General features: G+C 44.0%; 1 long non-coding RNA gene across 1 annotated transcript in view; it reads right to left on the bottom strand.

Annotated features, from left to right (window-relative positions):
• LOC148056145 (uncharacterized) overlaps window positions 1-17,948 on the bottom strand; it is a 183,671-nt gene that overhangs the window by 104,168 nt on the left and 61,555 nt on the right. The window contains exon 2 of the long non-coding RNA XR_015703876.1: window positions 14,946-15,094. This is a non-coding gene — a long non-coding RNA (uncharacterized LOC148056145). The remainder of the gene's footprint in view (window positions 1-14,945; window positions 15,095-17,948) is intronic.

Genomic DNA, 17,948 nt, shown 5'->3' on the forward strand with positions numbered 1-17,948 from the left:
AGCTTTACAGGCAGTATTAGCATCTTGTTGCCTAATGAGCCATAGATGTAACAGACACACCATAAAAATAAAAGAGGGAGGGAAAAGCAAGCATCAATAACAGAAAAACAGCCACAGAGGCTGCTGCTAGGTGAATGTCACTTCCCTCACATCCTCTCTGAGTCTTCCCAGCCAGCTGCCCTCCTCCCTTCCCAGATGCTTATTCTCTGGCTCTCTTCTAGCACGTTATCTCTGTAATCAGTTGGTTATTATTGTGTCCTGGGGTTTAGAGTTGACAGCAGCCAAGGGGCAAGATTCAAGAGTGGCTCCTCAGGCATCCTTTGGAAGTGCTAACATCTAATTCTCACAGTGCAGAGGGGTGCTCTGGCTTCGCTAAAGTTAGGAAGAGAAGGGGCCAGAGCACAGGGACACAGTGATGTTTACCTCTCAGTATGTCATGGGTGGGTTTTCATACTCAGAAAAAGCAAAAAGCCCCATGACTGTCAGCTTGGGTTAGCACAACCACATTTGGTGAGACATCCCTTTGGCTTGAAAGCCGTATGCTCACTCACAGAAGCAACACCAAAGCTTCCAGAACAGCATCCACCATACTTAACAGCTATTTTACTGGCACAGGTTTTAGACAAGAAGCTGGGGCAATGACAGGAGTGCCAGCCAGGCAGAGGCCTGCCACTGCCCCATCTTCTCACCTAGAAACCTCTGCCAGTAACCGGAACATAAAATGCAGTTGGTTCTCAGTTTGCTCTCCTTTTGGACAGAGAGGAATATGTCCTAGCCCATTTCTTCCTCTTCCCTATTTTTTCTCCGTCCTTAACCCATCAGTCTCTCCTCCTCTCTTCTTTTTCATCTGTAGCTTCTGCACCTGCCATCAAGGTTTATTCTTTTCCTGCGGGATTATTTGGAGGTTTGCTTGTGCAGGGTGAACAGCATTTCTGTAATAAAGCCTCAGCCACATTCCATTAGTGTCATTTCCATCTGCAGAAGTGAAGTGTCAGCTAATAAAAGCTAGCACAGACCCCATGGGCAAGATAAAATGAGAGAGCAAGAGAGGGAAAAAAAAAATCTACCGTCAAAGATGGAGAAATGATAAATGTCTTTCTAGAAGCAGAAGCACCTGGAATTGGAATAAGGGAACACTGGGGGAAGGAAGGAGGGGGGTATATTATCTTTGCTAAGAGAGCTTTGTTTCTGAAAGGTCTCATTAACTCAAAAATCACCTGCTACCCATCTTCCCTGTACAGTAAGGACAACATCCTGCACCTCTGCAGGGAGGTGTTAATGTACAATTATTGTTTGCAAGCAGTAATGGCCTGAGGGAGTGCAGGGGGCTGTGCAGCAGGGTCCAGCACGGCAAGCAGAGAAATCAGCACAGGCTGTGCCCCGTGCAGCTCTGCTGAGCCTCGTCTCTCCACGGGGATGAGAGGAGACAGGGGTGTCACTGGCTGTGTCTGAGCTGTGAGACCCAAAGGCATGTCTCGGCAGCCAGATACAAGTTTGTCTGTCTAAGCTGTTCCCTGACTCCATGTCAGATGTCCAACAGGTCCCCCTATCCAAATGATCCAAGGACAAGCCCCTTGGGGTACATCACAGGGCGCACCTCCCCTGAAGCTTAGGGGCACGTTTATGACCCATTTGGTCCCTGTCTGCTCCCATTACACAGGAGGGAGATGACCGCAATGCTGCTGTGGCCTCCGTGTCATCCACTAGTTCTCACCAGCCCCACCTGCTGTGCAATGAACCAGGCACATCAGTGGTTGCTTGTCTCTCCACAGCACCCTTCCCTCTAGACAAGGACAGAGAGGCCCAGATACCATGAGAGGGGGGGAAAAAAAAAAAAAAAAAAAAAGATCAGGTTTAGTCAGGAATAAGGACCTATTTTATTCCCATAACTAGAACTTGTGTCCCTGATCTCAGATGATCTTTGTCTGGACTTGGGCTCCAACTCTGGAGAAGTCTCAGCTCTCTGCTGACTTTATGCATGACACTCAAGCTTTCCAGGGCCAGATCACTACTACTCAACTTTGCAAGCAGCTCCCAGCTCCATTAGAGAAACACAACCATAAAAGAGCATCTCTGATTAGATTTATGCCAATGCAACAGCTCTTAATGCCATAATCTATGTAGCTAGCACAGGCAAACATGATCACACAAAAGGGGTCAAGTGTGCCATATCCCAGAGTTATCTGTTCTCCAGCTAGGCCACTGAAGCTATTGGCAGCTGGCACAAGACAACAACCTTCGGGCTTTTTACATTACCCTAAGGAATGCAATCAGTCCAGACTAAGCCCAAAGGCCGTGTTCACAAAGTCTTCCTAAGCAGCAATGTGCACCTCAGCCACAGGCATTTGTTCTATAACATGCAATGCACAGGTATGCATACATATAGTTTTTCTCAAAGTATTTGCCATACCTTCTTCACTTTTGCTCTGAGAAACAAGGCTGTTGCCCATGTTGTTCTTAAACCTACCAGTGATACATTGCTGTCAACATTTTGGAAAGCAATTACCACAAACAAAACCACCATATAGGTAAATACAGAAAGTTGTATTGTTTAAAGACCTCAGGTTCTCTTAGTTGATCACCCAAGAAACTCACAATAAATTGAGGAATTTTGTTTTGATTTTAAATGGAAATGTTATCACCTGGTAGCCACTCTCTTCTCCTCACTGCTTTGACTACATATAGATTTTTTCCTGCATCTCTGTCGAAGCATCATCCCTGGGGGCACTGGCAGGGTTTTTAAGTCTCTGACAGATAACCGTGTCCCTCCAATTTCCTGGCTAAAAGCTTCCTAAATTCACCTAGCTCAGCACTCCAGGGAGCCAACTGGATAGTGGTTTGCTTAATAAAAGTTGCCTTTATACAAAGATCTAAATCCTATTTTCCAAGAACTGCCAGGGGATTTTCAGGCTGTAATCCACCCTACTGCTGACCCTCCACAGCAAAGAAACTTTTATATTGCTGGGTGGGATTTTTTTCATTTGAAAATAACACGGGCTTTTTCTAGTGGCACTGAGAGAGGGGGATATGAGAGCACCTGAGGACTGCCACAGGCAGAGGAAAAAGTTTGGGCAAGTTTTTCCACATCTGGTGCACAGACAGTTATCAATGACAACAGAAGAGAGAAGGGATAGCTGAAGAGGCTGCAATTCTCCGAAATTTTGCTCAGGGAAATGATTGCCACGTTCAGTATGGAAATCATCTGAATGAACAGACAGGTCTCTGAAGGAGCCTGGGAAGCCCTTTTTGCTACTTCAGAGGCAGACTCTCTTATGATCCTATCACTGTGCAGAGCATGCACGTTGCTCCCAGGCAAGCCCTGGGGACTCCCAGCTGTGCTGAGACATCTCCGTTCTGATGTGAACGTGCCACTGTCTCACCCTTCTGCCACAAGAAACCGTCACCTGGGTAAAAATGAGGCTAGTATGACAGGAATGATTAAAGCTAGGGACAAATATCCATCAGTGATTCAAAATATTTGAGGAAGATCTGCTCATCTCTAGGGTCCAAAAAACCATATTGTACAAGGCTTCTTTTCCCAGGAAGAAATTCACACTGGGCCTTTAAGCCTCCAAAACATATGCAATGGATTCTTAACAAATGTGAGTGGAAGTTTAATGTCACCCCCATATATACACAAGCTTCCATCCTTTCTTCACAGAAAGATTATCCTCCCCACAGATAGATGCTGGAAGTCATCCAAGAATTTAAGAACATTCTTTCATTCACAGGTGTTTTTGGAGCTTACAACAGCAGTGTTTATTCTGGAAGATGATGAGGGAGAGAATTGCCTTGGCCCTTCAATCAGCTTTTGCCCATTTCACGTCAAATTGCAATCTGATAATACTCAGTACAAACTGGAACACTCTAATACAAACAGAAACGGTTCCAGCAGCCAGAAGAAACACTAATGACACAAATTAAATGGAAAGACATTGAAGCATTCAGTGCACATCACTATCCTGGTGGGCAAGTTGAACATGAGCCAGCAACGTGCCCCCATGGTAAAGCAGGTCAACAGCATCGTAGGCTGTGCTAGGCAGAGGGTTGCCAGCAGGTCGAGGGAGATGTGATTGCTCCCTTCTACTCAGCACTGGTGAGACACATCTGGAGTCCTGTGTCCAGTGCCAGACTCCCCAGGACAAGAGAGACATGGACATACTGGAGGGAGTCCAGCAAAGGGCCATGAAGATGACTAAGGCATTGGAGCACCTCATGTACAAAGGAAGGCTGAGAGAGGTGGGATTGCTTAGCCTGGAGAAGAGAATGCTCAGGGAGACCTTATTGATGTGTATCAATACCTGATGGAGGAAGTAAAGACAAGGCCAAACCCTTTTCAGTGATTCCCAGAGTCGGGACCAGAGGCAAAGGGCACAAATTAAACTACAGTAAATGAGCATCTGCTGTGGCTCTTGCCTCCTTCTAAAGCAGCATCCCACACAGCAGCAGAGACTGTCTCATGATCATGGTGTTGACACTGGAGAAATCAGTGCCTAATTCCCACCTCCATTTCTCACCAAGCCATTTCCCTGGGGTCAGAGATACAGATGAGAAAGTCCCTGTTCTTGCTCAGAGGTCCAAGGTGTGAGATAGAATTCTCCAGCAAAGCTTCTGCAACAGCAGACAGAGAGGGAGAATATTTGAAAACACATTTAGCTGCTGACAGCAGTCTAACAAAGGATCATTACAAAGACATGCAGAAACTGTGACAGGGATGCAGCGAATTAGTCTGGGACTGCAAGACCTTAGTTACAACAGCAGGATAGAGAAGTGGAGCTGGAATCCATAAGAGGAAAAAAAATTATGACCTGACTGAGTGACATCAATTCTGGAGGGACTGAGGAGGGAAAAGAAACTACAGAGCTACTTAAAACTGCATCAAACACACAGAATGAGGGCCATAAACTTAAAGATGGGGAAAGGTTGTGCCACAAAGGAGCAGAGGTGGAAATCAAAAGAAGCAAAAATAAAACAAGTGCAATGGAGAGTGCAATAAGAGTGAGCAGGATAAAAAAAGAAGCTGGACAAGAACATTGACAAGTCAAAAACATTGATCCTGTGCTTCCTTAGCCAAATAAGACTGGAAACAGTGCACCAGTTGGGCTCTGGGGAGGATGGAGAAATTCAGACAGGCCATCCACTGCTCCCTCTCCTCCAGACAAAGGCTGGGGATTGCTCACACATATGCTGTTGCATTGACAGCCGTTGCTGCAAGGTGAAGATGCTAGACACCTTACTGCATGTAGCACAGAAGAGGGGAAAGTGAGCCACATCAGGGAAGAACCATATTTTCAACATCTAGAGGCACCTTAAAGTGCTTCACACAACAATGAGTCACATGCAAGCAGTGCAATGACCCTGCAAACAAATACATTGTTTTTACTGTCTTGCTGTTTTTTCAATGGCAAAGAAAGATGGTCTGTGCCACCAGTTTTTTTCATCCTCACTTATTCAGCCCCAGCAGAGCCCCACTCAGCCTAAGAGCTCAGATACACCTCAACACCTCTAGCAGCCCATGTTTCCCAAGTGACTGCCAGCACCAAAGAAAGAGAAGGGAGAAGAAACCCACAGGATTTTCTGCTCTGGGACAACTGGATTGTCTCAAAGCCAGTGTTGAGTAAATGACATAAGCTGCCTTTTCTGGCCTGAGAGATGACCTCCTCTCTCCTCTACATCTGTTTCATTAGATCTAAATTACTCCTGTTGCCAAGATATTTGAAAGCAAATTGCCAAAAAGCTTCAATCACTACCCAAAGCTACTGATTCCCCGACAGGACCCAGTACCCAGTATGATTCTCACCAAGACATGATTTGTAGGCATCCTAACCAAGACGCAGCGAGAGGGAGAGGCAGCACATAAGCCAGGAAATATTTCACACAAAAGCCTCAGCAAGTCTTAGTAGAGTCAATTCTTCTCATTCAGGGGTAACTTTCACATTCATTTGGACCCAAAAAGTATACCGAGGAGCAGGAAGCAGCAATTAGAGGGTGTAAGCACAGGATGAGAACATGTGTGTTTGGTATCATCTCATGTCAGTGACTTTGACAGGACAAAGCTTTGGAGAGGGTTTTAGCCACAGATGGAAAAAATGCAGCCCTGGTGAATCACAAAAATTAATTAGCTACTCTTAAGTCAGCAAAAAGCATATCCAGCTCTGTGCACACCCAACCTTTTATCATTATCACAGAATCACAACATAATCTGCCACCGCAGTCTTCCCAGACCAAGGCCAGGACCAAAATAGTAGGGCCTCTGGCTGTGTCGAGTGTGCTGCCATCATAAATGTGCACAGGGAGGCTGCTGCAGCTGAGAACTGAGATGAACCACTCCAGCTGCCTGGTCAGAGGGATCTCTGCTTCCAGAGGTTTGTGACTGGGAGATGGATGCAATGGCAAGACTGCGAGGGCCAGAGGCATCCAGCAGGGAGGGGGAAGATATGAATTTGGGGATAAACAGACTGTGCAACGTCAGGAGAGCCAAAGAAGTCAGAAGCATTGTACCTGCAGGTCAAACCCAGAAGACAGTAACGGAACTGCAGACTGGCTTAGACTTGCAGGAGATGCCACAGGCTGGAGCTGAGGCATATTTGCAGACTTGAACAGGAGATCAAAGTACACTGAGAACTTGGCTCAAGCCCTTTTCAGCTAAGGGAAGAGAAATCTCTCTTGCCTGTGACAGTAGACTAAATGCTCTAGTTTCGAGCCTGACTACAGAATTGCCTCCTCTTCAGAAGAGACAGACCTGACGGTCCTTCTGATTTGGACTGCTTTGGGTGGGGGTCAGGTGGCTGTTCCCAGCCACCGGCAGTCTGGATTGTTGGATACCAGGACTTTGTGCATTCGTGGTTGGGTAATATGTGGATGTTGATCTACATGCACCAGGAGTCTTCCAGACTCATGGTATGTGATTAGTGGGTCCAGAGTGAGGTCCCCAAACTTCCAGCTTTTGCTTCTCGTGGCACTAAGGGCATGTAGCTGAAAAGTCTTTTTAAAGCCTCCTAGACAGGTAAAGATGGGCCTCAAGAATAGCAGTCTCCTTGCATTACAGTAGTCTGCTCACCATGCCCTGGCCCCTCCTTCCCTTGCTGTCTAAAATTTTTAGCTAACTCTGTGCACCCTTTGTCACGAGGCAGCCATCCAGCTCTGTCCTACAACAGCGTGTAAATATGCTGACATGCAAAGCACACATTTCCCTGCTTGCAGGAAACATGCTGCGTAATGAAAGAGTCTCCCAGCAGGAGGAACACAACTTGCGTGCCAATTAACTTGGCACCCACCATGGGATCAAATGGGGCAAGAGCATAGCGGTAGATGCAGCAAAGCTGAGCTTTCCTGCCAGCTTCTGCACTCAGCTTAATACTGCCTTGTAATGAAGTCATTTTGGCCTGCAAGACACGCAAGCAGATGGGCTGTCATTCAGGGGCTACCGTCTGCACCATCCGTTCCTTGGGGTTTGAACTTATTAAGGTCAGTGTTTTACAAACACAATCAAGGAAGCAGGCTTGAGAGATATTATGACAGCATTAAAAGTGTGTCCTGCTTCATCAGCACTTTTGAAAAATTAGTTTAAATGTCCTCAGTGGCAAACAACATTTAGTGCTGCTCAGTGCAGCAAAGGGAGGGAGGAAAAAGAGACTACACAGGATTTTTAAAAATAAAACTCAAAGCAAGTTTGGCACAATGAGTAAATCACAAGCAACTGTCTCCCTACAGTGCCCCGCTGCATGAAACTCCTTCCTGATATAAATCAGTGCCATATCTAGCCAAATACAAAATCTGTGCCAGCTCTTGCTGCATAGTTTGTCTTTTTCCAAGATATTAGCAGAACCACCATCTCCACCTCTTCAGAAAATTGCAGTGTCTCACCCTATGCTACACCATGCAGCTACAAGATGGGTTTGTTGCTTCTAACACCACCACAGCCACCCACCAGGCTCTGCAGTGCCCAATGTCATTGTATCATCATTCCTATTTTGTATCTTCTTTCCCTGCACTGCTATGGGGACTTGAGAGCACACTCCACAGTGAACCTTAAAAATAAATTCCAATTATAGAACCTCATTTTCACTCCTTCCAAAATATTTTTTTTCTAGATAGACATTCAAATTTTGCTCCAAAATGTGTTTTCTCTTCCTTTCTTCTTTTTAACAAAATTCTATCAGATGATTTTGAAATTTGTGAAAGGGTCTAGGGAAGAAGGAGGGAGGAACAATATATATTCTCACAGCTTTTCCTAAAAATAGCCAAAAAGACAAATAAATAATAAACTAAATAACATCATTCAAGTGAAAAAAATATGTGGAGGCTTGAAGCTGGGCAGCATGGCCCTAAAATACTAGTTTGGTTTTGCTGAGAAAAAGGGCAGCTAAAGCAAAAAGAAAATAATTCTGCATCAGCTCTCCAGAGCATCCTTCCACAGCAACTGATCCAGTTCCCTCCTTGCAGAGAGGAGAACTCACACCCCCATATTGACCTCACTGCACACACCCCCTGCCAACCCTTATAAGTTCATGGTCTGCTGTCCCTGGGCTGCTGCTGGGCCAATTTGCATGAGGAAGATTGTAAATGTCACACCGAAACACGCACAGTGGTATTCACCCAAAGCAAATAAAGCTTAGGACCAGAAAGCAGAGAAAATTATGCCCACAAAGCAGTTGTAAATCAGCCCCATTCCAGGCCCTTTGCAAGTTTTGCTGCCTCACAAGTATTTGGCAGATTCAAAGCTTTCCTTTAGACAAAATCTAGCGTTTTCTTTCTTTCCCACCATGAAGTTAAAGCCCTTATGGGACAAAGCATGCTGTCACCCTGCTAACATAGACAAGGGATGCCTCCCCCTTGAGGTGTACAAGGTTCCCTCTTCCCCCCCATGGCAGTGAAAGGCTCAAAATTGCACATGCTTCATTAAACACCAGCAGTTTTACTGGGAGACCAGACAAAGCTTCACCCCTTCACCCCACAGGACTGGAAGGATCTAACTGGGATGCTCAAATTCGAAAGTAGTAGCTAGTCACCCTGGGCCCTCACTAGGGGAGAGAGACATCTCCAAAGGATGATTCGCTCCACTGAGGTCTCAACCCAATGCAGGTGCCTTTCACACTCTCCTGACTGAAAAGGGAGGTTGTTTGGAGGCTAACATAGATGCTTCAGGACCAAAGTTTTGTGGGCTGAATCTGGGGTGTGAGCCATCAGCTTTTGATGTGAAGTTTCCAAGGAGTAGGGAATCTCTCCTGTCCCTGGGGAGCAGCAGCTAATGACTCTCCCAATGAAAAACTATTGTATTTTACCTCTTTCTGTGGGAATTAACCAGAACTTGTCTACATACAGATCCATTGCTTGTGAGGGACCGGCAGACTCTCCACAGCTGTATCAGCCCCATAAGTAAATAAAACAGAGTTCAAATAAATAATTTCCATTAATTGGCACAAGACACCCAGCCCACACTTCACCAGCAGAGCACACCATCTTTCTGACTGCATATTTCCTTTCCTCTCAGGCTTTCCCTAATAAGTTCTCAAAGAATGAAACTCTCTCACTGTGGCTGAGGTAATGGAGAGTAAGATGGGAAAAATTTATATCAATGCCTTGTGACCAGTCTCTCAATGCTATGCACAGTCAGCCATAAAGAAAGAAGGTGTTTAATAAGACCCTGGCAAGGGTCAAAACTGCCTTGTGATAAATCATTCATTCACCTGCTTCCTGGAAGTTGTTCTTCCAGATCAGTGATGCTCTGGGTGAGGTTTAGAGGGGATATTTTTCCCCTCTCAGTGCAAGATTGCCTTGCTCTGGCTGACACATCCTATGATTCCTCCAGCAACAGAGTTAATGGGGTGGCTGCACTGCAGACCTCAGCCCTGTGGCCTCAGGAACAGGCTAGGACAGTGAAAGGACAAGCTGATGTGGGGCACGATGGGCCTACCCCATCCCTCATACCAGAGGAAAGACTAATTTCTCTCTATGCATCTGAGCAAGCCCAGGATGTTGATCAGTTTCTCCTCTCCCCAATTTCTTCATTAGCTCCTTTCCTCCAAAAAAAAAAATCTCTTTAGCTCTTTTCATACCAACTTTCCTTACACTGCTGTCCCAAGGCTCTGTGTATACCTAAGCTGAAAGCTCCTGAGAGCATGTAAAGGCACAGGATTACATTTAAGCAAGCAGTAAACTGGGAATGTGATCAAGGTGCTCCACTTTATGTAAAGGTACAGTGCTGGATAAGTGATCATGCAAAACCAGCCCCAAACTGGACAAACTATAGCACATACTATCACAGTGCCATTCAGGTAATGTTGAACCATGCTCTGCTTTTATGGCCTTTCCCTCCACAGTATTCTTATTTCCAAGCTAAAGAAACAACCCTGACAACAGGAAAGTGAATTTCAGTGTAAGTGGGTAGGAAAAGAAGTAGAGGGAAATACATGTATGTGGCCTAGAAGCTGCTCTCCAACCCTCCAAGCTCCTTTCCAGTGTGCCCGAAGTTCCCAAAAGTTTATTGGGGGCGGGGGGGGGGGAAGACCACCAAAAAAAAAATAATACAGAGAACAATGAATCCATTCCATTTTCCCAGAACTTCCCAATGTATAAATCTTGGCACGAACCCCCTTCATGGAGTTACTGTACTGCCTTCAGAAACCTCCTTGCATCTCTGGAGACGTTCAGTGGCACCAAGGCTCTTTCAGTAGGAGTGCCCCAGCCAAGGAAAAAAAGAGTTTCCCTGTGTCCTTCCTCTCCCTCACTCTCACACTCTGGACAAGCAATAGTTTGGCCCTGAAGATGTTGCTGTGAGGAAGGAGTTTAGGCAATACGAGACTGATTCAGCAGGTTGGCACCTCACACGGAAGCACTGGACAAACATGACCTGTATTTGTTGGGAGAGAGGAGACTCAGAAGTGGCTGAGGCAAAACATAATTCTAAAGAGAATTCATGAGATGGTACAAAACTATTTAGGGCTGTGTCAAACATGGGAAGCAGGTGGCATAAGTGAAAAAGCTCGGGAAAGGTCAAGCCTTGGAGGAATCGAGTGAGAATCAATTCATGCAGGGAAGAATTGATCTGAAACAGCCTCTTAGCAGAGGCAGCCAGGGAAGAAAAATCAAGTAAATAGCTTTGAATCAGAGGATAGAATTCATCTCATTTTAAGCACCAAAAAATGAAGTATGTAACCTAGGTTTGTCATCCAGGCTCCCTCAACAGTAGAAAGAGAGAAAGACACGTTAGAGGACAAGTAATCCTGGCTACCTGTGAAAACACCAGTTAGCATGAATCCAGGAACGGGCTCAAATGTGCTCAGAGAGCTGAAGTTAGGTGAGGAAAATCCCACCCTTAACTACCACAGAGCTCCTGAAAAGGTGACAAACACTTGCCAACATGAATGTAATGAGGTGTCTGCTTGGAGCGGCACCCCACCAATAAGTTTTAAGAGAGACTAAGTGGATGTGAGGCTGGCCACATGCCAACTTCAGCTAACCAGCAAAACAAAACAGTAAAAACCATCTTGGGTTTTCTTAGCCTTTAAATACTTGGGGGTTTTATTGAAAAAATATGGAAAAATACAAGGAAAGATGATGAATGCTAATGCAATAGATGAAGAAAATACATTATCTTCGATTCCTCTTTGCCTGGATCTATAGTAATTTCAGAAGGAGTGATTGGGCTATGAGATAAATTTCATTTGTTCCTGATAAAAGAACAATGCTACATTTTTTGACAAGTGTTCTTCAATATGCCACCTGGGTAGTTCTAGTAACAGATAATAAAAATGAAATATGATAGGATTCCTAAGAAGATACCAGCAGTTAACAGGGAAACCATTTCATAGCTCTTTCTTAGGAGGTACCCAGATTTCCTAGGGATAACAGGAAAGTTTTAATCAGTCCCTTTGCAAAGCATGTGGGGTAAGATTTCAGGATGTGGCTTTATTCCTGTCTTAGCTGTAGATGTTACTTAAGAATCAGCAAAGTATCACCAGAGGCATATAGCTGGATAAAGGCAAACTGCCTCTATAGTTAAGTAGCAGTAGAAGGTGATTCTGTAGGGGATCACAGAAGGAATGAAAGGGTGAGTTTTATTGTGAGCACCAAAGGCTCAGCAGATGCAGAAAGGAAAAGCACATCACCAACCTATTTTGGGGTCCAGAGTCAGCGAGAAGAAATTCTCTCTCTACTTTGCCACTAGATAACACCACGCTGGGACCAAAGGATAAAGTGTTTTCAGGCTTTCCTTTATCCTATGCATTTGTCATTGCTGGAAACTATTTTTACTCAACTGTCCTGGGTCTACTCCTTATTTTAACAATACAGGCATAAATGTGGCTTTAGCTCTCTGTGACCCATGGACTGAGCCTGGTTGTAGACGCACGCCATTCTGAAAGCAGCCTGGTCTTGCACAGCCCAAATTTGCTGTTAGATCTCCATGGATTTACATTTGCACGATGCCTTTTATGGGATGCACTGAAAGCTGGCTGTGCAGAAGCAACATACACAAGGTGCTTAACCAAACATCCCTCTACGTATCAAATTTACACACTAAGGCATCAAGTGAATAAAATGCATCAAAAATCTGCTATTTCTTCTAAGTCAGCTTCTGTTAGCCTTCATCTTTCATATTAGTTTCTCCTTTCTTTTCAAACACATTTCCACTGTCCTAACAGAGCTCCTCCACCACTAAAACCCCAGCATAATCAGACTGCAAAGGAGCCAGGGGGAAATCTCTCTTTGCTGTTGTCTGCAGCCAACAGAATAGAAATGCTGTGAAAAGCAGCAGTGATTATGTGATAGATAAATCATAGGGAGAATATTTTCTCTCTTCTCTTTGCACAGATCCCATACATCACCATGACTCAGTGCAGTTCTCCCAGTGGGGACAAATTCCAACTTCTAATGCACTTTCCATCCAATTCCTCTGTGATAACAGATGGGTCGCTGTCCTGAGATATTGCATTTTGATAGTAATACATTAAACACCTGTGTGTTTCAGAACAGTTTTGTTTGGGGACCCAGTACTAATCCCATTTCAGTGGTTTAAGTTGTGCATTTTACCACTGATGAGAGAAAACGCCTCCAGTCCAATAGCTATCATCTTGCTACCCCTTCTCCTGTAGTTTTTCTGGTTGTTTCACCAAGATGTGATAAATCATGTAAATTTAATTTAGAGATTATACCCCTGGCTTTGAAGGCAGAGAAGGTTAGCTCTCTGCTTGTAGCCTGTAGCCTGCTAATCTTATAAAATTCCTCCCTTCCCACTTGGCTGGAACTGTCATTGGAGAGTGGGGGGAGAGTGATATCTATTCTACGAAGTGTTTGGGACTTTTGTTGGACACTTGCAGATGGCATCCTGGCCACTGTCCAAACTCTCATGCTGCTGCATAAGGACAAATACTGTAATCCTGAAGATTTTCACAAGACCACTGTATTGCCAACTCTATCTCAGCAGCACAAAGCTGGTGCTACCATTTCCAAACTCTTTCTGGTCTTTCCCAACAGTTACAAATCTCTCTTAGTCTTTGGAAACATATTGTAGCTAAGCGGTTCTGAAGTCCATTGCACTGCCTCCTTGTGCATGTTTGTGATCGCTACTGCCTCCTTTCTGTAAAATTGGAGGCCAACACTCCTTTACTGGAGTACTAGCAGATCTGCAGAGGAGATGCATAAAATAGGGGAATTCCCGTTATCTGCAAGAAAGCACTGTTTCTTGCCTGTAAGGAGAGCCTCTGGCCCCAAGCTGAGGGTTACAAACAGTGACCAAGCACATTATCCATGCAATCTCCTTTATCTATAAATTCTCTTTCTAAGGAAACATGTAACCAGCAGGGGATTAAAAACAGTTGTTTCATGGGCATCCCAGGTGGCTGTCTTTCATCTCCTTTCCTAATATTTCCTTTAGGCTTGGATAGTTTTTATTGGTTTTGTTCGCTTCTGGTTTGTTTTTTTTTTTCCTCTTTGCTCTTTCCCATGCCTGAACAGTTCTTGGCTTTGGCAGGCACAGAAACAGCAGTTTTATGACATGTGTTTTTTAATGTATCAAAACACGTACTTTTGATTCATTTTTTAAAAAGCAGACTCTGCTCACTCAAGGTTAGTAACTTTCCCACTTCAGCTGAATGTAAGAGAGTTCCAGATGTTGCTGAGAATTTTTAAAAAAACTCTCACCTTCAGAAATTAGCAAGGCAAAAAACAGCAGCTTCTCAGATACCCCCTAAACCAAGAGAAATTGCTGGATCCCCAGAGGGTTCTTTAAGGCTGACAGTTTGGTATATTTGATAGAAGTTTACGTGAAGTTATGATAGCTATACGAGTTCCATTGCAGCTCCCCAGACAATTCACATTAGTAGCTCTCCACAGTTCTGAGTATCATACATAGGGGAAATGTGCTGAAACCAAACACTGACCTCAGACAACAAGCACACAACATTCTCCTTACTTAGTAAGGCAGTATTTGTACATCCAACACTAAGAAGAAATTATCTCCAGTCAAAAGCCTATGGGCTTTTTGCTGGGTAACCATCTGAGATGGCCCTTATGAAAAAAATGTGAGGGAGGGAACCATCATTTCAGCCAGCCCTGACCATCCAGGACTCCTTCAGGTATTGCACCAGGGCAGTGCTCACTGCTCCTTTGCCAGGACATCAGAGGAACAAGACGATTTGCAAGTAATTCACATGTTCACTTTGATCTTTCACACAAACTGAGTAATGTCACTGGATTTTAATCAAGCTCTTTAGAGCTTTAGTCCACACTTTCATATGCACTGAAGTTAGGCATTTCAGCTTGTTTCAAGTTTTGCGCACAAGAAGCTAAAAATTCTTTTACTCTTTATTTTTTCCCTTCAATTCAATGAAGAAAATGTTGAACAAGTGAAAAACATTTTGTTATATCATTTCCAAAGTGGATTTCCCTGGGGTCTTCCTATGACTTTTTAAGAAGGATTTTACTCCAAAAGGAAGGAGACTTACCAGACAGGACTGGAGGGAGCATCCCATGAATGGGAGAAGGCTGTGATCGGAGACAGTAGAGAAGTCAAATTTTGCATCTTGGTAGAGTGTAGAGGAGCACACATGGAACCCAAGTCAACAGCATCAGTAAGAGTAGAAGGATGGAGGGCCTAGAAAGCAAGAACAGAATGTTTTTGTTGAAATAACCACACAGCAGAGTCACAGGCACAAGCCAAGGTCTCAGCTGAGCAAGTAAACTGGCACCTTCATATATTTTTAGCCCAGCTTCCTAGTAGATCAGTAATCCCTCGTAAATTCTTTTGGATAATTTAAACCGCATTTGAAAAGGGGAGAAGAATCTCAAAGATATCCAAACCTGACTTGTCCCACCAGTACTAGAGGCCAAGGAGTAAAGAGACTTAATTAATACTCCCACTGAAGAGAAAATACAGTGCAGGTTCAGTCCTGATTAGACACCCAAGATTCTGCAACGAAAAAGGGGGGCTGGACCCAAATATCAAGCTTAGAGTTTCTAACCCAAGCCCAGGACACCAATGCGTAAGAAACACAGCTCCTAGCATCTTACTACACAGCGAACATCACTACTGTTGCAGATGCTCCCTGAGCCAGGCTAATCCCCAGTTTGTTTCAGGAAAGTTTTAAGGATGTTGTAGGTCATTTACTAACAGAGGAAGGGTGATGCAAAATATCCAAAGCCAACAGAGACTAGACAGACAACAGTGCATTACTAGCCAAGCACGCAAAGAAATAAACATGACAATTTTTATCACAGTACATCACAATTTGTCATGGTAGTGCTCAGAACTAAGTCAGTTTTATGGCAAAATTGTTCTCAGCTTCTGTTTTCTTTACTCAAAGCAGCTGATCTCTCACAGAAACCTTTGGAAAACCACACAGCTTTGCATCTATCAGTGCTTCTTCTCTCTTCCATCCTCCTTGCTTTTTGGGGCGGGGGGGGGGAGGAGGGGGGCGCGCGGAGGAAATAAGAACTTTGCTATCTGGGGACAGTTTAACCAGATCATACAACTTACTCAAGCTGTATACTTTTGCCTTGACTTCACACTCAGCTCACCAGCAACTGGATATGATGTCACCAGTGAGGCAAGCTGAGCAACAACTAAAAAGCGGTAGCAAACTGTACGGAGAGTAATGGGATTAGGAAAGCCACAGTGCCCTGGACTCAAGGAGGGGTCATAACAGATCCCAGAATTCACTCAAGATGCCATCTTTGTGGTGCAAGGAAAATAACCTCTCTTCTCCTAACACCTTGAATCTTTTTTTTTGACACCTTCAGTGTCACTAAAAGGAGAGAATTGTTTAGACTCTAACCAAACCAGCCTCTCTGCAAAATATCATGTTTTTTGATACACCAAATCATAAACTTCACAGAGAACAAAACAAAGGAAAAGATCTCTATAAAGAAAATACCAGAAAATTGTGAAACCATCCTTTAAAAAAAATATTGAACTGAAGAAAATGAATCACATTAAACTGTCATAAATTACTTTTAGATCCCTTACAGAGAGGCTATCATGACCTCAGCATTGAAGATATCCATGAACCTGAAGGCAGTGTTAATGACTGCATATTATCCAGCCACACTGAGTTTCGAAGGGTGCTTGCACAGGATGACACAGAAGGAGGGGGAAAAGCATAAGCAGAAAAGAAGCTCCTTGCCTAAAAAGCACTTCATATAGAAATATCATCTTGAAATTAACCCATATTAATTTTTAAAGTGGAATTTTAAATAGGGTGACAATTTTTTAAAATCTGGTATAAGTCTGCCTCTTGCCAGTTCAGAAATTAGAGACTTGCACCTATGGAAAAGTTCTATTTTGAGTAGCAGCCCTGACAGCAATGAGGCTGAATAAGAACAAATTTAAATTAGTCAGAAAACCATCATGCTTAGATGAGAACAAGGTCCTCCCAAGGAGTGGTGTTTAAACTGCCTCTGAGATTTCTGAAGGAAGGACACTGCTCTGCATTTCTCTTTATAGGAAAATCAATAGCCTGAAGAAAGATAGATTATAGTTCATAACATGTATAAGAGCTTTTATGAAAAAGTATCATATTGACAGGGCAGTTAAGGTTAAGCTCCTGATTTTAGTTTCCCCTCTAGCCTGTTTCCAGCTCCTAGGAAAACTGGATAAATAACAGAAGTGTCCATGTGAATGCATGAAAGTCACAGAGCAAAAGAAAAGGAGTAACACTTTCCCCTGAGCCTGGAAACCATTCAGCCTTACAAAGAAATAGCCTCAGACAGAATTCTGCATTTGGCCATGACTTGTCCACTTTGTATCTGATGGGAATAGAGCCTGCTTTAGGACAAAGCCCCCAGAAGTCAAGATCATTTTAAAAGTGGGTGTCCAATGTTTCACAGAACGCAGCAAGGACAGCAGTACCATCCCTTCATACTACTCATCCCTTCCCAAGAGCTCCCTGTGACCTTTAATTCCCCTACAAGGAGGCACCAGAGGCTTCATTTTAGCAATGCCACGAACAACAACTCAACCAGCACAGCACAGCAGTTTCAAGTAGTGCTTCAGAGCGCAGAGCCCTCCTGGGAACCAAGAGCAGCTCTCTGGACCAGAGGCAGAATGGTACAAAGAGCCAGACGAATGCTCGGTACAACAGCTGCTAGCAGATGGCGAATAAGGGAAGGCAAGAGGACTATTTAAGAAACAGCTCACCTTCTTAATTTTGCTCACATTTTTACACCCAAACTTGCTGAATTTAATTATTTGTCCTGTTACAGGAGGACACACTGTCCAGGCACAATCTTCCTGGAGAAGAACTTGTACTGCTAAGAGGGTTAACTATATATGAGTTTATTTAGAAGCCAGTAAAAGTTATCACCCCAATCTGTTCTGTAGCCTAAATAAACAACGATGACCACATGCAATATCCAAGCCACAAAAACCTCTACTACATATGAACGTTTAACTAATCCAAACCATAATTCTTATAACAGATCAAAGCACTTATTTTGTCAGAAACAATTTC

Source organism: Nipponia nippon, unplaced genomic scaffold (genome assembly GCF_047370975.1).
Source record: "Nipponia nippon isolate SJK-2023a ecotype South Korea unplaced genomic scaffold, ASM4737097v1 scaffold_17, whole genome shotgun sequence".
NCBI lineage: Eukaryota > Metazoa > Chordata > Aves > Pelecaniformes > Threskiornithidae > Nipponia > Nipponia nippon.